The sequence below is a fragment of the Bicyclus anynana genome, chromosome 19 (assembly GCF_947172395.1).
Source record: "Bicyclus anynana chromosome 19, ilBicAnyn1.1, whole genome shotgun sequence".
Lineage (NCBI taxonomy): Eukaryota > Metazoa > Arthropoda > Insecta > Lepidoptera > Nymphalidae > Bicyclus > Bicyclus anynana.
Window position 1 is genome coordinate 5793925 of NC_069101.1, and position 26641 is coordinate 5820565.

Below are 26641 nucleotides of genomic sequence, written 5' to 3' on the forward strand. Positions count from 1 at the left end.
TTATTTGCTGTAATAATTCCGTTTATTCAATCCCTACTCATTATACAACAGTATTTTGATTTTTTTCTACTCCTAGATAGTAAACCAAAAATTCCTATTCACATTCCATATTATAATAATCTACTCCTTAAATTCAGTTGTATTATTATTTTATATAAAGGAAATATTTATATATCCTAATGCCCTATTTAAATTCGTTATAGAATGATCAAGTAAATTTAATCGGCCTATAATAGTTTCAAGCATTTGACTAAGTAATGTTGATGAAATCTTGATTCTCAATATTTGCGGATAACCTTTCGCTTGGTACCGGTTTTTTATATTCTGTAAATTGGTACATTGGAATCGAAAATCTTTAACACTGATTTCATCATTGATGATCTGTTGGATAGAAACCTGTCTAATATATCACACGGTGCATATATTTGTACGATGTGTATATTTTAGGAATCATTTCAAGCAACATCAATTTTTAGAGGAGAAATATCGTTAGTTTTATGCACTCTCGCTAGAAAGAGTTGTATTGAAAGCTATTTATATTCATCAAATTTTACTTTTTCTTTGGTATCTGTAAACTTTTAAGTGGGTTGATGTGCTAGATTTACTTTTTCATCGACATTTTTATACAAATGTCTCAAATTCAACACGTTTATTTTGCAACATGTATTGCACAGGTATGATAAAGATATCATTATGGTACTTGTTTGTTTGTCCCTTGACGCTACTGGAAAAACTAAACGCCGTAATTTCAGGATGGTACTGGATGCCGTGTTAGGATGAAGTGAAAAACCACAGCCCTTTCAAGTTACCACGCGATCTTAATCTGCATCATCATATTAGCCGATGGACGTCTACTACAGGACTTCCTTTTGTAGGACCTTCCAAACATCACGATTCTGAGCATCTTGCATACAGCGAATCGCATCGTCATTTAGTTTGGTAGATCGCATATTGTGCGTTTCAACTTTCAATGCAAGGTGCAAGGCGTAATACGTAATAATGTATGTTACATAATACGGGTGTTACATTATTAAGCGAACCAATCACAAATCAACAATACGTCGATTTGTCCAGCGGACTTAATACGAGTTTCTTGGAAATTGAACACCAATTTGCCGATTTAGCAATCTACTCATATGTAGGTAGGTATATATTTCAATTTATTATTATTCTTGTAACCTGAATTGTCGTCAGATAGTATTGGTTGTTCTCGATCAAAATTACTTTCTGATTAAAAAACATGAATGTTTACATGTGTACCTTTATGTTGTACCAACCTTTTTTATTAATATTTAGATTTTTAATTGATGTTACTGTTAGAAACTGTATTGACACTTTCAATTACTTAATTGCCTAAATTTTGAAGTTTATTCAGTATTACGGGGGTAATGGGTTCAATAACTAATTATGTATTTTCTACCTACCTACAGAATACACCGATCTAGTAAATTAGATATAAATAAACCTACATTTTGCTAAAAGTTACTTACTACGTTTTCGTTAACTCTGACGCTATTATACTGATTAGTGTTGACTTAATTTAAAACAGTAATCACGGAACAAATTTTAATAATAATTTAAGTTAACGGAACACGCAAGACGTGGACAATCGAGGCCATTGAGATTCACCACCCGCTGTTTTACCACAGAATGAAGTTTGTATCATTAATAGCTCGTTTACCGTGAATTGTGGGACATCGCCAAAATCCTTGGAATTGCTGCAACAATTTCGTGTAATGCAATTTCTCACAGGGGAAATATAGTCACTCAGTCACACACGCTATACAGCCTACCGCGCAGCACGCAATACAAAACAAAAAAATAACACGGTTTCTGCACTTAGTCCATATCGAGTACGAGTTCCTTTTACACTACACACAACAACTTCGATAGTTAATTATTGAAATGAATCACTGGATATATTGAAAGATCAGTTATTTTTGACGCGGATTAGTTTGTTGACAGATTGTTCGCAGACCAAACAGTCACGCTCACGATACGTTTACGCCACTCTCGCGCATACTTCAGTGTGAAGTCGGCCGCGGACAGCATGGCGCTCGGCACTCGGCTCACTTCGGCGCGCTTCGGAACTCACTCGGCAGTCTCGGCACTCGGATGGAATGCGCGGCACGCAAGCCAGAGGTAACCCGCTACGGGTTCTGCCGCGACCGGTAGGTTCCTCTACGTGGCATCTGCCTAACATCTCATATTTAAGATATAATTAAACTGCAACTATCGCTATATCAGAGTTTTAACGTACTGAGAGCAGGTTCCGTCCAAAGTCGGCATTAAGTCAACGGGAAAGTAGGTACAGTTAGGTGCAGGCGCGGGAATGCGTGAGCGAGGTCACAGAACTAGTTATAAAATGACAAGTCTTTCGCAGAAAACACATTTTTAACTCTAATCTCGTAATGTGCGTGCACCGATGAATACACGACGCTAACCGTCACATTCTAAAATATGCGAAAAAAAATTTGATTATGCTAATTTATAACAACATAAAAGTGGCAATAGGTTTTCTGTATTAAAATTAAGATTGTTAGCCGTTGAATGCGGATCCGCGACTTTTGGCGGGTCATTGACGCATCTCCACCCACACAGTTCCCGAGCGAAGACTTTAAACAGCCTAAATTCCTGTCTGGCTAAATTTCGATCGGCAGTTATAGATTACGAGTTCCATGTTCATGACTGTACTGTGTGGATATAAATTTTAGCACAAAGACTTATGTGTGTAGACCTTTTCCAGTGTGTATGATGAGTTGTTCTTCAGATCAGTTTTAAAAGGATGTAAGATATGAACACCGAGTAAATGTACTTGGTGTTCTTATTTCAAATTCAATACAATTGTAACACCCTTGTCTCATGATAGAAAATATACTTAGTCTTAAAACTTAACCTGATACTGATTATCTACAATCGTCTGACATCAACCAAGTAACTATCATCATCATCATCATCATGTCAGCCGATGGACGTCCACTGCAGGACATAGGTCTTTTGTAGGGACTTCACGATACTGAGCCACCTGCATCCAGCGAACACCTGCGACTCGCTTGATGTCGTCATTCCACCTGGTGGGGGGTCGACCAACACTGTGCTTTTTAGTGTGGGGTCGCCATTCCAGCACCTTGGGACTCCAACGTCCATCGGATTTTCGAGTAACTATAACATCTCTTTAAACAGAATCTATTTTGAGGATAACATTTGCAACTTTCCCTTTAATAGAAGGTAATATTTTATATAGGTCTTATATTTCTGGGATTTATTAAAACCTTAAATTTGATGAATTTTGAATTAGGACCACTCCTAATACAAAATTCAAATCTTCAAATCAAATTTCATTTAGGTACGAGACCATCTTACACTCTCTCAGCTTTTCTGGGGTAAAAATTTAGTAAATTAAGACCTCAACAAACATTAGCCTCCCAAACTGTTTGCCGGACATGTGGCCTCAACTGAGTGTGTATTCAAGACCAAACTCAAAAGAGTCCGTTGTGTGCACAAAACACGATTGTTTGCTGAGGCTAGTTTTTGTGCCATCCATAAATGTAAGCAAACACGTGCTATGGACCATTTTTGCAACGCTAATACTGACCTTTTTGTCCTTGGGCTATTATAAAAAAAAATGGTTGAATTGAGAAAGTCGGTTAAAAAATTAAATACATTACAATCTAAGTAGCTAATTTTTGCTAAATAATTATCAAGGTACATAAATAAAATCAGAAATGTAAAGAGGAGGGTTATACCAATCTGTCTCCCTAAATACCAACCTCACCTTATGCAGCCTTATTATGTATCTCAGTGTACCATTCAAACAATGGGTCACTACATCGATTTTCGTCGTATTTTAATTCTTGTGATCATCTAATATATTTATTTCTACGAAATTACCTTGACTACGTTATTTACATCAAGTGGCAATGATGTTTTGTTTTAACAATAGTCTAAAATTAATATTTCAACAAAATAACGTAAACATCGGTTTTTTGTTAAGATAACGTTACTGCTGCTATTACCACTACTAGACTAATGTTACTTTACGTAAAATGACGATTATTGAGTCATTTCGTTGAAAATACAATGTTAGATGATGGAAAAAACGAAAATACGATGAAAAACGATGAAAAGATGATGTAGTGACTGATTACTTGAATGGTACACCGAGTTACATAATAACCCTGCTGCTCGTGGTGCACTCAGACTGACGGATGATGCTCTAGCGACATACAAATAGCGATATAATATAACCCATCTATATTGGCTGGATTTTGTAAAAACGCAAAGATAGAGAACCCTGCAATCAACGATGCTTATCAAAACGTATGGAAATTATTGTTAAATGTCCTTAACATCAGTAGCACTCTTGAGATGATATATATTAGATATATTAGACCAGAGCGTGCCGTGTCCCGAACGGGTCGCGGATTAGAAAAGTTACATTTTGTATGAAGCATTACACAGTTATACACAATCCATGTCTCGTCCTGGCCTGTCTACTGACGTACGACGCTCGTCTACAGCACGTCGTCCTGGGCCTCGGCCCGTCTGGACACAGCCCGGTCTAATATAAACCAATATAGACCTAAAAATATTATTATACGAGTTCCTAAAGCGTGATCAGTGAGTATTATACCCACCAGTGCATCTTAATGGCCTGCAGTGGGAATACAGAGACACAAAAGAGCGGATGTTGCGTGGACAGAGTTGAGCATAATCGCGCTACGTGGACTTCCGCCGCGCGCATTATGTCTATACCTACACATACGCTAACTATAGCATAATTATATAGTTTATGGGTTTTTAAATACCTGTATACATTGCCTATATTTATGCCAGTAACTATATTTATCCTAGTCACCTTAAGCCGTCCATCCAAACTTTTTATTCCACGCTTTACAATACGAAACACTTAAGGTTGTCTAGGTTTACATTACAAGGCGTACCTTTAGATATTATTTGTTTAAAGAACTTTCGTTGCGACTAAATGTGACTAAATGAAATTAATACAATTAGCCACTTTTGACCGCCTCAGTTACGACACGCTAATGACATATCTAAAGTATAAAATCTTTGGCAATGATAAGTTAATAGTATTTAACTTACTTCCTTGAACAAGCTCCTTCAGACGCCCTCTTAATTAAACGCTGTTACAGGATATCGCATTGCATTAAAACGGACAGCCGATATTTAAAAATGCAAGCGATAATAACAGCTCACGTAGTTACAGTAATAGATGATGGGAATAAATATCATAAAATAACGTAATAATGATAAATAAAGGTAACATAGTTAAGAGTGTGCAATATGTAATTTGGTGGTTACAAATGGTTCTGAATCTCAGATTCTGGAAAAGTTAGGAGCCTGATATTTGGGTAAATGATATTTCAAAGTGTTAGCTTTGTTATGACTATACAAAATACACAATTTGTAAAACTTTTCTCGATAGTTTATTTTTTTGAAAAATACATATTTTGCTCACATTTTGCTTTCAATCTCAGGAAAAGCAAACTTATTTTCTCAAATTTTTGTTTTGTATAGAAAATTAGGTATATATCTTGAACATGGCCATTTTGTTTTTCGTTATGTTGTTTAATTTACTTGCAATTAGGTAAAAATGGTTTTGGCGTTCATGTCATAAAATTTGCGTCGCGCGTCAATCGCTCCGTGCTTTTCACTCACGTGAAAGTCATTATTCGGCGTCTCGCTTGCGCTTCGAATTTTATCCATATCGTAAAAACGCGCTGCGCGCTCTTAACAGCAGGATGGCACTGTCAACTAGTTCTCCATAATAGCGTCATCTGAGTAATAACGCGACTACTTCGCAACCTGTTCGCAGACCTTCATCTTACCTAGATAATATGCATTTGTACTTCATATGGGAATCGTTCTAACCTTACACTAGAGATGGCCAACTTTGATTGTATAGTCTTTAAGTCGATATTTAGTTATATCGATATAGTTATATCGATGTCCCATATATCTATGTGTATCTAATTACCAAAGTTTATTAATATCGGTTCAGAGGTTTAGCAATAGATAGGTAAAGGACAGCCATTATTTATCAATATCGATATCGATTTAGCCTATGTTTTATTCCAATGTTTTAATCAATTTTGGTAATTAGATACACATAGATATATGGGACATCTATGTGTATCTAATTACCAAAATTGATTAAAACGGTTTAGCAGTAGATAGGTAAAGGACAGACAGATACGCATTACTATTATTAGTGTGAATAGTTTTTTATCTAAGATTTAATTGTTTATTTTATAATTCTTATGTTAATAATCTATTACTATAAAAACCTTTCTGAGGTATTTATATAAATGTACTTGATTGAAGTGAACACAAAAATTATTGTTACTTTCCAGGTTATAATTATTTATAAATATTCTACGTTTCTAACATATCTACGAGGAAGTCTGAAAGTGGCGCTAGCGACAGAAAAATTGAGGAGTAAAAGGCTAGCTTGGTATGGACATGTATTGCAGAGCAATGAAAGTCCTGAGTCAAAAATATTTAATTTGCAAGTGGAAGGACACAAGAGTAGAAAAAGGCCAAAGAAGAGATGGTTGGAGTGTGTGAAAGAGGACATCTTTGTAAAAAGTAAGATGAGTTGACGAGTAATAGAGACGAATGGAGAAGATTGACGTATTTTGCCGACCCCACTTAAGTGGGATAAGGAAAAGGAGATGATGATGATTCTTTGGCTAACTGAAAATTTCGATTCTTAAACTCCAAAACGTTAATATACTCTCATCAAAATCAAATAAAATCGTTCTAATCTCTCAAAGATTATAAATGTCATGGGATATTTCACGATAATCTGAATTTATTTGGGCCTTCACTACGAGTACGACTTGACTATTGCGTTACACGTGAGGTTACAAGCCTCTAATGTGACATTTCTTACTCGCACCATCGCCATAAATAAGCTTTAAGGCTGTCCACGCTTGTATAGTTCAAAAGCATTGCTAAACAATAAATTAAGATAAGAAACAGTATTATCTGGATGATGAAACATTACATGAAGATAATCACAAGTATGTATTTAAAAAGACTACTTTCCCATACAAGTACATATAAAAAAATTCGAGTTTGATGAACTCTAACCATACAAATATAGGTAAAAAATATCCAATGCTGATTACATTCATTACGTTGTAATAAATAAGGTATAATCCGATTATTTGCTTTACAGTGTTACTTGAAGAAGTTGCGTCATGTTTATTAGGAACCATATCTAAAACAAGTCGAGATGTCAGCCAAGTCTTTGGGCTTTTGATTATGAGTCAAACGTGAGTCATCAGGGACTTGCGCCAGCAAAGAAAGCCTCATTATGGCCTCTTTACACTATACGACAACGACACGACATTTTAGCTAAAAATAAATTAAGTTATAGATTAAGTATAGTAAGATTTTATAGCTTTCCAAATACATTAATGACTAGATTATGCTGGTCAAATGCCGTCCTAAGTTGATTATAAGATAAGTAACATTATTTTTTTTTTATTGTTTACAAGTTAGCCCTTGACTACAATCTCACCTGATGGTAAGTGATGATGTAGTCGTAGATGAAAGCGGGCTAACTTGTAAGGAGGAGGATGAAAATCCACACCCCTTTCGGTTTCTACACGGCATCGTACCGGAACGCTAAATCGCTTGGCGGTACGTCTTTACATACTTACTGTAAAGTTGTAGTTTCAGAGCGTGTCATTAATTTCAATTATATTTGTGATAAAAATGATTGTAAAAGTAAACATCACATCACACAGTTAATTAATATAAGTAATAATAATAATAGATGCTAAAGTTACATGAATTATTGTTAGTTAGTCACAGCTCAACGTCCGAACGCATTTTGATGAAATTAGGCACAGTTAATAGACTATCTGGCATAGCATATAGGCTAATTTTGTCAGCATGAATTATTTCAGGAAGAGGAATTATGACAGTGAAGCCGATGCACATATCTAGTAATTCACATGCTATATCAATTTGGCATCCCTAGAGACTTGAGGGCCGCCAATTTACAAATTTTAATGGCCGGATATTGAAAAGTCAATTACATTCGTTTATTATTTTGCTTATTATAATAAACTACTTCTTTTTGACGATGTTTTATTTAACTTCACACATGATTATACACAAAGTAATCATAACTTTTACACCAATGTAAGTTTATTTATATGTTAATTTGTTAAGCTTTCACGCCTAAACTAAACCGATTTTGAAAAATTTTCAACAATGGAAAGCTACATTATACGAGTAACATAGACTATATTTTACGCCTATATTCCCATGAAAATGGGAATTACGTGAGTAAAACCGCAGGACGTCCGTTAGTAACATAATAAGTACAGTCGTAAACATTAAAAGGTTTTAGAGACGACATTCTTACGCGTAACTACTGAAACAGCCGAGGAATCCCATTGTGATCTCCAAATTATTTATGACCTTATATTTTACTATTACGAGTACAATGCTATATTGTTTCAAAGTTATGACTCAGATGGCATCGCAGGGTGTAAATAAATAAAATTCTTTAGCACCCTGTTACTGTACGAGGTTTTGAAAAAATATTGTGGCTAATGATACTAAATATTGTCGCCGATACTCGTAGTTTAGATAGCAATAATTGTATATAATATTGCATTTGTGTGTGTTTGTATGAATATACTGACGCCGTGCAGCTTCACCCGCGTGGTTCCCGTTCCCGTAGGATACGGGAATAAAATATAGCCTATAGCACCTGGGGATAGTGTAGCTGGGTAAAGAATTTGTCAAATCGGCTTAGTTATTTCAGAGCCTATTCAATGCAAACAAACAAACAATCAAAACTTTCCTTTTTATAATATTAGTATAGATAAAGCATATGATATGGCTTACCTGATGGAAAGTGGAAAACCATCGATTATAAACAGAGGAACAGTTCAAAGGTCATACTAGTCAGCCACTAACGATCAAGTAAGCTCACATGCTTGCAGCGCTAACGGCTTGACGTCCGATAAAACGTGTGTTGTCTTTCACACTTCTTTCCTATACCTACCCTGCACCTATTATACTTCTACCCCTACCCAACCCCACCAGACCCCTACCATACCCCTGAATTCATTTGTTACAAAAAATGTGATAAATGAAGAACCACTTGACCGATTTTGTGCAAACTTCACCTAAACCAATCTACTAAATAGCACAAAGCCTAAATATTTGGTATGGATAGGTGAGGCCGTTCTTGAGTTATGAAATTACAATGTAACTGGCACTGATTTTTATCTATATTACATAGCTTTAAACTTATATTTTATTGAAAATTTCTATATTTAAGTAGATATATGGATTTTAATTCACATCTCAGCTTATTGTGGTTGGAAAGTAAAAGTGAAATGGATAAAGTAAATTTACACGGTTAATCGGCACAGCTTCTCAAATATCAACATCGAGCCTTCGGTGAAAATATTGAACTTAGATACTGTGAGATAACCGCAAGCTTTATTATTATTTATGTCGACATCAACCCATATTCGGCTCACTGCTGAGCTCGAGTCTCCTCTCAGAATGAGAGGGATTAGGCCTATAGTCCACCACGCTGGACCAATGCGGATTGGCAGACTTCACACACGCAGAGAATAAAGATAATTCTCTGGTATGCAGGTTTCCTCACGATGTTTTGCTTTACCGATTGAGACACGTGATATTTAATTTCTTAAAATGCACACAACTGAAAAGTTGGAGGTGCATGCCCTGGACCTTTGACTTAATGGAAATATGGGAAAATTGTTGTTTGTTAATTTTCACGCCTAACTACTTAACCAATCATCATAATACTACAGAAAACATACATAATAATTATTCTATCACCTGCGAAATGATTAGGCACATTTCTCATTATATTTTTAGAGCTAGAATGTTTAATTTTTTTAGAGCTCGAGTTTAATTTAATAAACAATGAAAATGCCTTCGTTTTTAATTTTTACTTTCACACATAGGGGGCCCCTATATTCCAGGGGCCCCTTATCATTGAGCTACATGTAGCTACGCCCCTGAGACTTCATACAGTGTTCATTTATATACTCGTACTGTACTGAATCGTACATTTGAAGCCTTTACAGTAACATTTCCCAATAAGGTAGATTAGAAAGATGATAGCACGGAACAAGTAGACAAGGCCACAATGATTCTAAATTGAGGGTTGAAAATCGAAATTTATATGACTACATCGGCTATAAATTCGGTAAATTGACAGATATAATCCCAGATAGTCGTAACGGGTGCAAACGTTATGGTCTGAGAGCCTGTTAGGGTTAGACCGTCTTCATTTTATAAAAGCTGAAAGTTAGGCAATGCTTGCTCCTACCTTAAGGTTGTCAATTATGGAGTTCGACGACCTTTTTCTTTATTCTTTAAAAGTTAGCCCTTGACTATAATGCCAACTGATGGTAAGTGATAATACAATCTAAGATGAAAGCGGGCTAAATTGTTAGGAGGAGGATGAAAATCCCTACCCTATTCGGTTTCTACACGACATCGTACCGGAACGCTAAATCGCTTGGCGTTTCGTCTTTGCCCGTAGGATAGTAAACAAAACACTATTAAAGATCAAATTCGTGGCACGAAGCGAAGTGACTTGCGATTGGGGATATAATTTCTTATTAATGCCGAGGAACTATAAAAACACGCTTTATAATTGGGCAGTTGAGAAACTGTACCCTATAATTCTGCTACTTCCCAAATCCTCCACGATCCAAACTCTATAATAGCCTACCGTCCTTACCTATGGTAGAACCATATACATCCTCCATTCTAATCGACCCGCCGCCATTTTAGTTTGTTTTTCGAAGTGTAAACCGAGAACACATAGACCAACAAAAATGTCAAGAAACAATGTACCATATAGTGTCACTTTACCGAGATATTTAGTATCTCTATCGTGCGCCACGGATTTAAAAAAAATGGCAGCTTGTCGATTATGTTAGATTCCATAAAAAAAGTTCCTCAACTACTTTTTTTACACTCATGGCACTCTCCCCGCCTATCCCAAGTAACCCATAAAGAATTGCACAACAAGAGATGTGGACGGCTCGAACGCCACGAGCACACTGAAGCCGTCTGTACCGCAAGTCGTTGCAACGCAGCGATAACATTTTCAGCTTTTAATAAGGATGGTCTGGCTATGACAGGCGCTTGTTCTATTAGATGCTAGTGAATTATAGCGTGTAGCAAGCGCCGGCTCCTCTGAAGCAGTGAAATCGCGCGTAGAAAGCAGAACTTGGGGGGGAGAGGGGTTCACACGCTCTGTTGGTTCTGCGCCAATAATATAATGCACGGTTATTGTCCCATCGGGTAGGTTATTAACCGACTTCAATAAAGAATGTACTCATGTGAATGTATCATTTCTTTTGATCTAAAAACAAAGACTTTATACTATTAGATATGTCACTAGTGTGTCAAAACTGAGGCTAACAAAGATGGATAAATGTCTTAATTTCACTTAGTCGCTAGTAAACAACGAAAGTTATTTAAACAAATAATAATACCTAAATGTAAAACTATATTAAATCTATCTATACTAATATTATAAAGCTGAAGAGTTTGTTTCTTTGTTTGATTGAACGCGCTAATCTCAGGAACTACTTATCTGATTTGAAAAATTCTTTCTGTGTTAGATAGCCCATTTATTGAGGAAGGCTATATATTATCCCCGTATTTCTACGGGAACGGGAACCACGCTGTGTCAGCTAGTACATAGATAATTTAAGAAAACACAAAATCTAAGCTCAGTGGAGTAGCTAAATTTGGATAACTTTTTTCGGTGATTTTGTACGCACATAACATATCTATAGTATAAAACATCATTGCACGTAGGTATATAATGTAGACAAGCTGGCGTCTTTACCATTATGTCACGAATCACAAGTGGTTTTCGGATCGGATTTCGGGTTAACCGTTAATGTAACGCATTCCATTAATCTCAAGGAATTCGACCTTTATCAGGTTATACAAAAAACATGTGTGTCAATAGTCCACTCAACTTGTAACGTAGAGTGTAGACTAGTCAAAACATTTCGTGCGTACACATCAGAGTTGAGTGGCTCACAAATAAATGAACATTAGTGTAACATCTGTTACACTTGTAACATATATGTTACACTTGTAACATATATGTTATACTTGCTTAGCTAACGTCAAAATCAAGAGCGGTCTGAAGATCCCACTGACAGAGATTGTGTACAACTATGACCATGTATTATGTATGTAGTTTTTAATAGATGTAGAACTTTATTTTCCTCAATTATAATTTTATACTATAGATAAGTTACGTCCCTACAAAATCACCACAAAAAGTGACCCGAATTTAGCTACACCACTGAGCGCACACATTTTTTTTTAATTCTTTACAAGTTAGCCCTTGACTACAATCTCACCTGATGGTAAGTGATGATGCAGTCTAAGATGGAAGGAAGCGGGCTAACTTGTTAGGAGGAGGATGAAAATCCACACACCCCTTTTGGTTTCTCGGCACACCAAAAGGGGGCTCACGGCACACGGCATCGTACCGGAACGCTAAATTGTTTGGCGGTACATCTTTGCCAGCCAGACCTGGACTAATTAAGAAAATCGCAGTCTGCCCAGCCGGGGATCGAACCCAGGTCTTCCGTTTTGTAAATCCACCGCGCATATCACTGCGCCACATAGGCCGTCATGGAAACTTTTGTCTTTAATTCCATTATATATATTTATGAATATGTAGTTTTTACACCTCCTGAATATACAACTCGACATTGTAGATGATATTTAGGTATTATTTATATAAATAACTTTCGTTGTTTATTAGGCGACTAAATGAAATTAAGTAAAATTGTACACATTTGTCCGCCTCAGTTTTGATGCGCTAGTGCCTTATCTCTAGTGTAAAATATCATTGATTTTCCTTATAAATATAGTTTTAGATGTTATAAAATCACACCACAGTAATAAAGTCCAAATTTATACTAAGAGTGTGTGTATGTTTGCTACTCTTTCGCGCTGCAGCTACTGAACCGATTTGGCTGAAATTTGGATAGGGGATAGATTATTCCCTGGATAATGCCTTATAGTCTTTTATCATGGAAAAATCTATTGCTAAAATAGCCAGATAATAAAAAAAATCATAATGCGACAAAGATCAAGACAACAGAAAATAGCGAAGTTACAGTCTTATGTCTACACTACAGCCACATGAATATTATGTATCGCCCTAAAAACATATTTTATCTGAGAATGTGGAGAAGACAAATATCCAAGGGACATGTCCAAAAGTGACCGGATGACTTTTACGATTAAAATTTATTAAAATGGTCGCATTATCTATAAAACCATTGAAAAAAATATTACCTATTATTACCTACTTGATCTAATGTTTTATGATTTTGAATTTATTTATTTGCGAGTCTTCGAATGAAAAATTGCTACTAGTGTATTGTAATTTTTGTTTTGTCGCTAAGTTATCAAATTATTAACCGACTTTTAAAAAAAGGAGGAGGTTCTCGATACGACCCGATGTATTTTTTTTTTGAAAGAATATTTATCACATTCACACATTGTCACATTTCATTTTCATAAAAATCGGTTTACTAGTTTTTTTTTAAATTTTTACAAGTTAGACCTTGACTAGTTAAGTCGGTTAAATGTTTATATTAAAAACATTATTTATGCCCTAAATATTTGCAAGATGTAACAGTACTGGATAGCACAAACATTATACGTGACTTTGGGCAAAATTACTGATTATACCTATGTAGATACTCGTAGTTTAGAGTAACTACGCCCTTAAATTAGGCCTGCAATAAATGCAATATCCAAATATACACGTTTATCCATTCAGCATTATACGTTAATTATATAATCACGCGTAATAAACATAATGAAGATAATTTCACACCACGACCACCACCATATCAGCCGATGGACGTCCACTGCAGGACATAGGCATTTTGTGGGGACTTCCAAACATCACGATACTGAGCCACCTGTATCCAGCGAATCCCTGCGACTCGCTTGAACTCGCTTGAGCTTGACTCGAAGATAATTTATTTGTATTATTATATTGTAGACAACATACTATAATCGAATGAGAACTGAGAAGATCCGAAAAGAACCAAATAACCAAAGTTACTGAGTAGCCAAGCGTTTAAAGTGGTAACGGGTAGGGCACAAAGTTCGAAAAGGCGATTGACGTTGGGTTCCCAAAGTGTTGGAATGAAGACCCAGCACCGAAAACCGCAGTGTTGGTCGACCCCACACTAGATGGACTGACGACATCAAGCGAGTTGCAAGGAGTCTCTAGATGCAGGCGGCTCAGTGCCGTAAGTCCTTGCAAAAGGACTATATCCTGCAGTGTTATTATTCGTCAGCCCATGTCTTCTATTATGAAAGAATTGGCCATTGTATTTGGCCGTTAAACAGTCTGTTAATAATGAACAATCTAAGTCTATCATTAGCCACCGCTGCAGTTGGCGGCACTGCCATTGTTGTTATTGTCGTTCATTGGCGCCGAGCCTGTTGTCCGTGCAGTGAAATTATAACACGAAATCGTGCTCTATCAAGTCCTCGACAATTTGCATAACATAGTAATTTGCGTCAACACATGACCACTTTCCGCGTGACAGCGATCTGTATCGTTGCAGTTACGAAAACGCGTAATCGTAACACCAATACAAACTGGATCCTTACGCTGTTTTAACGAAAATGAAACTGACCTATTGTGTATCGCTCTGGATTTAAAAATAACGAGTCTAAAAACCGGTAGCCGTGAAATATATTGAATGTAGTATGTTATTATTTATATGCCTCTTCTTCTTAGAGTGCCTCTCCTTTACGGAAGGTCGGCGGTCAGCTTTCTAAACTTATCCTTGTCCATGGCTAGGCGGAAAAGTTCTTCGACGGTGTTTATGCCAGTCCACTCCCTTATATTTCGTAGCCAGGACTTCTTTCTTCTTCCTACACCTCTTTTGCCTGCAATCTTGCAATCTATTCTATATAATCAATTTATATGCCTATCGACAATAAAAATATCGAAACCACCTTTGAAGGAAGTCAGCGTTTGTTTCCTAAAAATGCTTATTAGACGTGACTTCAACAAGTTGTAATTACAACCCCATTAAAATAATACGCTAGAACTAAGGCTAGACGGTAGAATGATCCCTAGCCGCAACAAAAAAGACCCTTTAATAATTTAGACAGCGTTTCTGCTGACTCAAGCGATAAAAGCATCTATAAAGTGATATGCAAGCTTGGAAGTGAATTGAAATTATGACTGTGTAATTAGTTCTAGATAACATTGTAAATTACACCCTGACTGAGTTTGTTGTTGACTTTGCAACCCTCGTAACTTTAATTTTAAATTTTCGACTTTAATTATCACCATTTAATCATGACATAACTTGACGTTTGAAAAGTACTTGTAAACTAAGAATAATCGAAATGAACTAATTTTAACTTCGATTTTGATCATAATATAACTTTTATAATAATAACTGAAAGATATGTGATAAAAGGGAGTAGAATACCATAACTTATAAGCAGAACACGTCCCATAATGTGCTGCCCTGAAACAAGTGTCTATAATAATTGGAAGCTTGATGGTAAAATTAAGCATAGCGAGTAATTAAGCGTTACTAAACAAGCTCGTATGAATTCTACTAAAGTGTACACTATTACTAAAGAACCCATAGGTATAGCGAAATAATATGTTTGACAGTTCAAAACGGAAGAGAGATACCAGCGAAAGCGATGGATACGCGCCAAATACGCGCTTAATGATTGTCACGTTTTAAACATCGAAACATGTGTCATATTTGACAGCGGATTCTTGGTTTCTAGATCTCAAGTTGATAGAAATTATTTTATGACATTTGAGATACAGATCGATTAGTTGATAAATAGTCTTCAAGCATATTAGAGAAAATTATTCTCAATGAACCCATCAATACTAATATCTATACCTGTATACTAATATTATAAAGCTGAAGAGTTTGTTTGTTTGTTTGTTTGATTGATTGAACGCGCTATTCTCAGGAACTACTATTCCGATTTGAAAAATTATTTCAGTATTAGATAACCCATTTATCGAAGAAGGCTATAAGCTATATATTTTCCCCATATTCCTACGGGAACGGGAACCACGCGGGTGAAACCCCGCGGCGTCAGCTAGTATATTATAAATGCGAAAGTCTGTCTGTTACTTTTTCACAAGTAGGTAAACTCCTATATCAATTTAGATGAAATTTGGTATAAAGATAAACGGAACCTTGGCAGAACAAAAGGCAACATAAGTCATAGATATAAAGAGATGAGGAAAATGATAAATATGCAATGGACTCCGTGTCCCCGGCAGCTTGATTTCATGATTCGTACTATGCGGATTTAGTTACTTTTAAAATGGCTTTAATTTTTTTATTTCCGTCATTTATTTCCTTAGGTTAAATGTATCATTAATTAGAGAGTTAGAGATTAACATGTAGTTTTTACGCACGTATCTCGCAGGCTGCTTATTTCCATTAAAGGAATCATATTGCCGAGTTTGTCAAGACCAGACTCTCGGATGTGGAAAAATGCGAACAAAAAATATACGATGGCGGTGTATTGGAGGCTTTATTGAATAAATACAAGACATGTCAAGTCGAATATTTTGTCCGTTATAAGAGAGTTGCTGTGAACATATTGTAACACTGCGGTAACTGAATTGGTTCGTTTAATTTCACTATAACAACTTGTTTAGGTAAACGAGTCTAATATGAAAGTGTTACACTTAATTGCTTGATAATGAACTGTAACACACCAATTGATCAATCTGCAAGACAATCGTAATTCCAGTGCAATGTTCTTGTTGTAACATAACTGTAACTGTGTTAGTAATAAAATGCATTGTGTTTAGAGTATGTGTCTTGCCTGTGATGACGGATGGAGCAAAAATGTGGACACTGATGGTTGGCCTAATCCAGAAATTTAAAGTTCCTCAGCGAGCTATGAAGAGGGCTATATTAAGAGTCTCTCTAAAGAACAAAATCTGGAACGAGGAAATCCGACAACGATGGTTTCGTTCGACATAGCCCAAAGGATTAGTTAAACTAAAGTAAAGTAAAGAAAGGCCTTAAAGGATACTTACCTACAGGCTGATGATAAAAATGATGTTTCTATAATCACTACGAGTATCAAAAGTACGAGACTTTTTAATAAATGAAATAAAAATACACCACTATTGTATCATAAAACGTTTGCTTGAATTCTCGTGATAGATGTAACTTGTCGAGTATTTGCAAATTGGCGATAGTGAAGAAATCAGTCTTTAACAAGCGACACAGATTCACTGTTATGTAACTTTATGTAAGAACACAAAATATCAAAGAGTCTTCTTATACTCGTAAGTACCTACACTACAAACTTTTACAAAAAGGAAACATACAAGAACCGGAGAAAGACGACCATGTCAAATAATTTCGTACAAAAACAGTTTGTTAAATAGGTTTAATAATCATTGAAAGGAAAAACTTAATTCCTATTAAACATCCACACGTTACATAGTTCTATCTTTACCTATCAAGCATAGTGAGTAAAAAGCACAACACTTGTTCCAGTGTACCATAAAATTGATTATGTTTTATAGTTGTTCTAGACGGTTCTTTTTTAATATTCATCTCTTGTACAGACTCGGTGTTGATCAATTTCACGATACTACTAGACAACAAGTTTTAACAACAATATTCCATTGTCGGTGCTTTATATAATAAACTAGTTGTTACCTGCAATTTTGCCTGCGAGAAATTCCAGTCCTTTTTCTATCTTGGCTTAATCTTAAAGACTCCATAAAAACTTACATTTTATATTTCATCCATCAAGTTTTGTTTTCGCAACGCAAAGTAGTAAAGCCTTCAATCTATCATCAACTGAATACTAAGTATATGCCTCCTCTGTTATCATCATAATCATTATAGTACGGGAGCCCGGGATGCTTAATTTGCAGTTACTATAGTGTCATGGGAATCGATTAGATTTGGTAGATTTTTGATGAAATTCTTTCTATCATCTGATTGAAAGAATATTTTACAAATACACATAATAATAATTAATGGTTAAAACAATGTATATTATTTTGGCCTACTGAAATTATTAGAGTTCTAGATTATTCAGGAGATTATTTCATTCAAAATAAGTAAAAAATTAACCGCGCTCGTGGCTCGATAACAGAAATATAAAGGTTTTTTGTAACTTTGGAAACCTCCCATTCCATTACGTTACGCTGAAATCAGCAGATTTTCGAAATGCACACCTTTTAGCTGTCAACCTTATCTTATTCTGACGTGCTGGTTGAGTATTTCTCAAGTTATTTGTTTTTTGGTTGCCCTAAACTTATCCCCAAATATTAAGGGCACATACTTCGTGGAGGTACTGAACAACGTGCAGGATATACTCCCTTATGTTTATCTGCCGTGTTCGAGTAACTGCAAAAATCCCCTCTTCGGCTCCCCTACTATATATTTTAACAGCAGTCTACAACCAGGCCTCCTTATAGGGAAGACGATAGAGCTGCGACAAACCACGCTGCCTCTTACTAAGCAGATTGACCGACTCCTATAGGCTTATTTAAATAAAAAAATAACTCTATACCAGTCACATAAACTTTTACTTGTACGTTTTAAATAATTATAAATAGTTTACGGAAGAGGTTTTTTGGACTTAAAATACGGATTTTCCTTAGTCAGTAACAACGACTTATATTATACCTACTGGTCAGTAAAGTAATTGTGTTTTTGTCAATGCAACACAACGGACAAGAGTCATGATAATATTAGATTAAGTCTTTGCTTTGTCAATGCCTATTCAATAAAAAATCGTAACATGATACTGTGTAGGCTGTATTACGCTGCAGTGACAAGTTGGGTGACGTGTAGGTGCTAGGTTTTTTTTTTTTTTTAAATAAATAAATATACTTAAACAATACACATCACTATCTAGCCCCAAAGTAAGCACCCATAAGGTTATGGGTGCTAAGATAGTTGATATTATAATATTAATATACAATTATATACTACATATAAATACTTATATAATGTATAAATACACACAGACACTAGAAAACACTCATGCTCATCACACAAATATTTTCCAGTTGTGGGAATCGAACCCACGGCCGTGGATGCAGAAAGCAGGGTCACTACCCACTGCGCCACGCGGCCGTCAGGTTCATCAGGTTGCCTCAAGTGATGACGCGTGCTCTCTTATAGCTGCATACGCGGTTTTGCCACCTAATGATAGTCTGGTCAACATAATGAAAAACTTGAATATACTAAAATTCCTAAAAAAAAAATATTAATTCGATTTAGAATAAGCTGGCTTATTCTATACGGAATAAGCTATAACAAATGTATTTAAAGGAGCTTAAAAGCACATAAAATTCAATGTTTATAACCTAAAACGAAAACGAGGCCTTTTTTAAAGAGACTTTAGCGTCCTGATTTTAATTCAATAACTGCAAGTGACCGTAAATCCTAGTATTTTTTTCTAGTAAAAGTTTTCGGGAATCTGAAAAGAGATCTAAAGAAGGAGAAACTTTTCAAGAAAAATGGCGACTCGCTACCAGTTTGGGAGTCCCATAACGCGCTTTTAATTTTGTCCACTCATATTTTAGAAACTGCTGCCATTATCTTCAATCTATATTGACTAGATTATAGATCGAGTACCTAATAATATCTTAATGTGACGATTCATATTAGCTCGAACGATCGTCATCATATAGATATTTGATACCAGTACTCCATCCTAATGTTGACTTGAGATGGAGAGAAATGTTGTTCGTGAATCACACTATTATTATAAAGGCGAAAATTTGTATGTAAGTGTGTGTGTCTGTGTGTAAGTGTGTATGTTTGTTCCTCGTTAGTTCTGCGGCTACTGAAGCAATTGGATTGAAATTTGGAATGGAAAAAGATTTTACTCTGAATTAACAAAAAGGCTACTTTTTATCCCGTAAAGATCCATGGTTCCAGCGGGATTTGTGCAAAACTTTATTTCCACGCGGACTAAATCGCGGACGTCCGCTAGTAGATTAATAAATATTCTAACACGAAAAAAAACGTAACGATAAAATTACAAACATTTTCAATAATCTCGTCATATAAAAAGAACGGGTTTCGGTTTTTCAGCCCGCTCGATACAAAAATATTATTATAATTGTACAATCAAATTAAAAATAAACATGGTTTTTTTTTTATTCTTTACAAGTTAGCCCCTGACTAAAATCTCACCTGATGGTAAGTGATGATGTAATCTAAGATGGAAGCGGACTAACTTGTTAGGAGGAGGATGAAAATCCACACTCCTTTCGGTTTCTACGCGACATCGTACCGGAACGCTAAATCGCTTGGCGGTACGTCTTTGTCGGTAGGGTGGTAACTAGCCACGGCCGAAGCCTCCCACCAGCTAAATTATTTTATTATGGTTGATTATTTTATTATTTTCGACGGAAGATGCGATACCAATTACCAAGACGGTTAGCACATCAGTTACTTTCTACAATATACAGTGAATGTTTCGATATGTGCGGAATGTCCGCTCCGGATATTACGGTTGCTATTTTGATTCGTGATTGTTTGAGATATCTCAATCATTTAGCCGAATAAAAATGGCGGACTCACTTGGTTACATCATAATTATCAATGATGTTTAATTTATAGCTTTCGAACTTGCACTGTATTTACGCGGTTTTGTAAATTTCGAGGAATATTTTTAATATCTCACGGTTAGATCAATAACAACCTAACCCAACCTAACATTTTTTCACTCCAAACGTAAGCCACTTCTTTGACTATGTGAACGTAAGAGCTCTGCTAACTTCACTCGCCAACGCGCACAAGCGTAGGTACTTATCTTAGCGTAGCGATCAAGGGCTCCCATTTCGGGGCACACAAAACGGCTTACGAATCCTGCGACTTCACACTATCTCTGTGTTATAAATCTATGATCCCACGTTAAAAATATATCCTACTACCGGACACCTCGCGGTTTCACCCACATAGTTCCCATTATCGCAGGATAGAAATAAAATTTAGCCTATGCCAATAACCATTTTTAAAACCAGTTAAACGGTTTAGTTGTGATAGCGTAATAAACAAAAAATAAACTCATTTATAGTAAGTATTACTTAGGGTTATTCATTGTGTACTCAATAGATACAAATGTCATTACCAAATCAAAAATTTACAATTATATGTATTTACAAACACATACGGGAAAACATTTTTTATTATTATTATTTGATACAATACAGTATGTAAGTTGATAAAATTATTGAAACGAGTCATTTACTCCACAAAGATAATATTCAAACAGAAAACAAAACACAAACATCCCAACTGATATCTTTAAGCAGTACATTCAATTGAAAGTTTATTATATCGAACGAACGCATTAATGAATACAACTTTGTAGGCTTTCCCTATACAAGTCAATTGTGCCAATTTGTATGCGAGCTTGTGAACACAAAGGTCCTGTGGTATGTGCCAGTCTTAAATGAATAGACCTGAAGCCCGACACTCCTCGAAACCGCGTATCTACAAAAGCTTCCTTGTCTTTATTTCACATTCAGCAATATTTACTTCATGCCAGATTTAAGTAGATTCTCTCTTATTATTGTAGCCAAGTATGGTATCGTGGAAGATATGTAGGTACAGGCATATCTTTATAAGATGCAATATTGATCATAACAGATCTTTCAGTTTTGTCCAAAACAGGGAACGATATAAGAAGCTAAAAAAAAAAAGGTGGATTTTGCAAAATAGAGTTTTCAGAGATTTCAATAATGTGTAATCGTGCAATCGTCGCAAACTGAGACTCATTTAATAATTTAAGACAAAAAACATTTTAAACTTTAACCTAACTCCATCCTCTTAAAAACTTGACAATGGCGTGCATTTGGTTTGGCACTTTGGTTTGAACCACACGGAGAGCCAAAAACAAAAGAAGACGAAGTTTGTAAACCAACCAAAAGTCAAGCTTCGGACTTTGGATAACGTACCCACTTTGTCGGTATAAAGAAAACTATTTACTTGTTTTACTTATAAAAGACTGGTTAGTTAGTTTTGCATACAGGGGCATGTAACCTCGTAAGAAAAGCAGAAGCAGTAGGTTTTTGAGCAGGAATTAAGCCGGCCCGTTTAGTATACCTGTCCTGAATAATACTCCCTGCAAATGTCACGACTATGCTTAAAGTGTGAATATATTGCCGAGAACATCGTGATCGGAATGCTAAAATAAATTCACATTTAAATGCTGGAGACAAAATCTTTCTCGCATGGACGTATTTACATGAGCTATAAAAAGCGTTTCTGATTGTCAAGATTGTCTCACAACTTGCAAATTGGCTTCATTGAGGACATGGATAAGGACGTGACGCGTTTTTACTACTACTGGATGTTTTTTGGCATACCTACTCAAATATAACTAGTGGATGCCCGCAAGTTCATACGCGCGGAAGTCTGTTTTTCACTAATCCCGCGGGAATCATGTATTTTTTCGGGACAAAAAGTAGCCTTTATCTTGTCCCATAACATCTTCTTTCTTTCAGTGAAAGTCGCATTAAAATCGGTTCAGACGTTCCAGAGATTATCCCGGACAAACAGAAAGACAGACAACAATTTTAAGTTAAGATTATGTTTTAGTATCGTGTGAGATAGCTCTAAGCACTTGTAAAAACACAGTTATTTTGAAATCACAGACAGACATTTCAAAATCAAAATCAAAATCAAAAATCATTTATTTCAAGTAGGCTCAGTTTACAAGCACTTTTATTTATATGTAATGATAATACACACAGACATTTCAATTTTATTTACATGAATTGTTTATACGTCTCAAACTAGTCTCTACTGCTGTATAATATTTTATTTTACGAAGCTTCTGGGGTTTATGCGGTTATGTGGCGGTAATACTAATGAAATTACTATGTGGTTAACAGATTCATCATCATCATAGCAGCCTATGGACGTCCACTGCAGGACTTTCTTTTGTAGGGACTTCCAAACATCACGATCCTGAGCCTCCTGCATCCAGCGAATCCCTGCGACTCGCTTGATGTCGTCAGTCCACCTGGTGGGGGGGTCGACCAACACTGCGCTTTCTAGTGCGGCGTCGTCAATCCAGCACCTTGGGACCCCATTAGATTTGTTAGCATCAATTTCTAGTTTTCTATTCCCATTTAGTACCTATTGTTAAACATTAAAATTAATTATTCAAGGATGAAAGATGTCTACTATAGCTTATTACAAAACAAGGGCTTAAAATGGGGGTCATGGCAGCTTCTGTTATGTTGCAATCAAGCGAGGGTCAACAAATTTTCATAACCTTGAGCCGTGTGCATACAAATAACGCAATATAAAATATCCATATTTAAATATGGATAGTAGATTGATTTCTAAGTTTTAGTGATTCACTTGAGCATTGCGAACTAATGAAGGTCATCAACTTGTTATAAAACACAGTTGTCACTACTTAAAAACTCCAGTTTTTAAGTAGTGAGAACTGGAGTTTTTAAGACATACCTCTTCGCCATTGGAAAGGCGCACGACGAGTCATGCTACTTCTGCGACGAGGTAGATACCCCGAGGCATGCACTATTCGAATGCTCAGGTTGCACAGACCTGAGAGCTGCGGCCGACGGAACAAGCGACGGGGTAAACGCAGCAAACCTTATAACTCGTATGCTGTCGAGCGATGAAGAGTGGCAAAAGTACGCTCATATGCTCCGAGCCACGATGAAAAGAAGAGAAGAAAAAGAAAGAGAAGAAAAACGAGAGAGCTAAATATATCAGGAAGGTCAGCGTGAAGTAATGCCAAGCGGTTCCGCGCTGACCACGGAGCACAGGGGAGGTTATTTTTAGTCCGTGCAAGTCGGACATGCCCTGCCGACTAGCCGGCAGAAGTCCGAAGGGATTTTTTTCCTCCCCGACAAAAAAAAAAAAAAAAAAAAAAAAAGTTGTCACTACTTACAACTACCATATGATCGGGATGAACTTTAATAGGACTTCTGTAGGAGTTGGGCCAGTCCCAGCTCTGTTACCCCAATACAACTAAATATGTATACAGGATGTCCTGTAATTAATGGATAAAACGTAAATGGTAGATACACTACCTAATTATCTATCTAAAACTAATTTAAATAGTTTCAAAAAATTCCGAAAAAAATATGACCAATTTATATTTTTTTCGGATTTTTCAAATTTTTCTATCTTGAATCAGTTTTTTGTAGCTGCTGGAATTAAGAATTAAAATATCTGATTTTGTTAAACATTACGGATTTAATTATCAATGTATTATTTATAGTTTTTTTATAAATAATGTTTTATTTGTATTGAAGAAGAAGCTTTGAATGCAATAATGATTACAATATAATAACACTCTGTATATCTCGAGATATGCCATGGTTTGTACCTTACTACACGTCTAACATTTACTCATATATAAATACAAAGAAAACAACTTCATTTATAAATACTACGAAATAATCCAGGCGACGAAACCGCAGTGAAAATATTGGATAAGTTTTAATAGTTGGTTAAACGTATTTTGAATTTTCTCCAACATTCTACGACGTTAATCGACGAAACCAAAATTTTTTTTTCAGTTTGTGAACCTTTCCAAATGATGTCATTTGTAACCGCGCGCTGAGAGGTCAAAATCAATTCGCAATGATCAGAACTATAATGGTAGTTACAAAAAACAAATTGATAGTTTCGAGAGCCTCACAATGGGGGTTTAGCAATCCGGGGCTCGGCGTAACCTTCGCAGTTGGATCTAGTGATTTGGCATTTTAAGTAATTACCAGAGGACTGATGACAATAAACGCGTGGGCGAAATGTAGTGGGCGAGGCGAACCGGGGCAGGGTACTTGTCTCAACTTGTGTACAACTCTGTCACTAGACGATTACGTCATATGTATTATTTTAATTCGATCATATCATTGTAATAGGTGCGTGGACTGTCGACAGCGTTAGCTAACCAAATGTAAATTTTTTTTTTATTCTTTACAAGTTAGCCCTTGACTACAATCTCACCTGATGGTAAGTGATGATGCAGTCTAAGATGAAAGCGGGCTAACTTGTTAGGAGGAGGATGAAAATCCACACCCTTTCGGTTTCTACACGGCATCGTACCGGAACGCTAAATCGCTTGGCGGTACGTCTTTGCCGGTAGGGTGGTAACTAGCCACGGCCGAAGCCTCCCACCAGCCAGACCTGGACAAATTAAGAAAATCTCAATCTGCCCAGCCGGGGATCGAACCCAGGACCTCCGTCTTGTAAAAAAAATAGTATTGTAGATGAGATATTTGCGATTTAAGTGGCACTTAGCATATATTAGGCCCTATTTTTTCTGTACTACGCCATATTGTTTTGACGATGTGTTTTGTGACGTTTATATTAATACCTTATCCAGTGTAAGTGTTATCATTTCTTTATGTATGACATGATAGTGCCTTTAGAATAGAGTTAACTAACTCTAATTACATCTATATGAATAAAACACAACAACATAACATATGACATAGTAACAAAATAGATATGTAAATACTAAATATATAACAATAACGATTAACTGTAAATACTATATTTTCTATTATTTTCTTTTTTATTTATTTATTATTCAACGAAAAACACATTTAAATTAAGCCTAACCATAGTGCAACACAAACCACAGTTGGTTTTACTGTGCACAGGTTATTATTATATAATACAATATTTAGGAACAAAAGTAATTAACAAACAGAAGAGGATAAATACCAAGAATAATCATTATAGAGTAGTTAAATAAAAGTGTGAGTGAACCGGTGCTGCGACGCTACACAGGCTGTCCCAAAACATAATTCTTAAGTTTCCGCTTATGTACGTTCGTGAGTATATTAGTATCTTTTAGAAGATTCTTTACCGCATCCGGAAAATCGTTAAAGATTGTTATATTTTCTATTAACATCTAACACGAGGTAAGACTACAATATAATATGATCTACTTAAGTGCTAATTAACTGTTGACTAAAACTTGATTATTATCATAATGTGGTAAGTTGTGGTATTTTCGTGAACAGAGAATCTAAATAAACCATTCACGTTGGTTTTTTTCGACAAGACTAAGTAAGTTAAAAGGAGTTCTGAAAAAATATGAAAGTCTTGCATTACTTATTTTAGTGCCGCTTTTTTCAACAAGCTTGACAAAACTAACAATGTTTGAAATGGAAATAGATCAACTTTCCCGCTGCTATGTAGGCGCTTGCAAAAACTGTATTAACTTCCAATAATACGAAACTGCTCTTTTTAGCCCAGAAAAAGTGGAATGGAATTGTTGTAAGCACACTTTGCCAACCGGTTTTTTATCCAAATCACTGCGAATTCGCAGTATGATGGACTTTTTGCTGAATATACTGATTTGTTTCAAACCTGCTTATTAAAATAATAATATGGATTAAGAGCCTGTAATGACCAGACCTTCGTAATCTATATAGCTATACTAATATTTTTGTATGTAACAAATAAAGTAGAAAACTACTGAACCGATTTGAAAAATTCTTTCACGAATAGACAGCTACATTACCAGGTAGTAACATAAGCTATATTTT

General features: G+C 35.8%; 1 protein-coding gene across 2 annotated transcripts in view; it reads right to left on the minus strand.

The window, feature by feature from the left end:
- The window catches only part of LOC112045256 (uncharacterized), a 221298-nt gene that overhangs the window by 113067 nt on the left and 81590 nt on the right, over positions 1-26641 (minus strand). Inside the window, exon 1 of one of the 2 annotated variants that reach the window (XM_052887263.1) lies at positions 1682-2038. The exons of the other annotated variant lie outside the window; for it this stretch is intronic. The gene's annotated coding sequence lies outside the window, so the exon portion shown is untranslated. Of the gene's footprint in view, positions 1-1681; positions 2039-26641 lie in introns of those variants that run through there. 2 annotated transcript variants of the gene reach the window in all.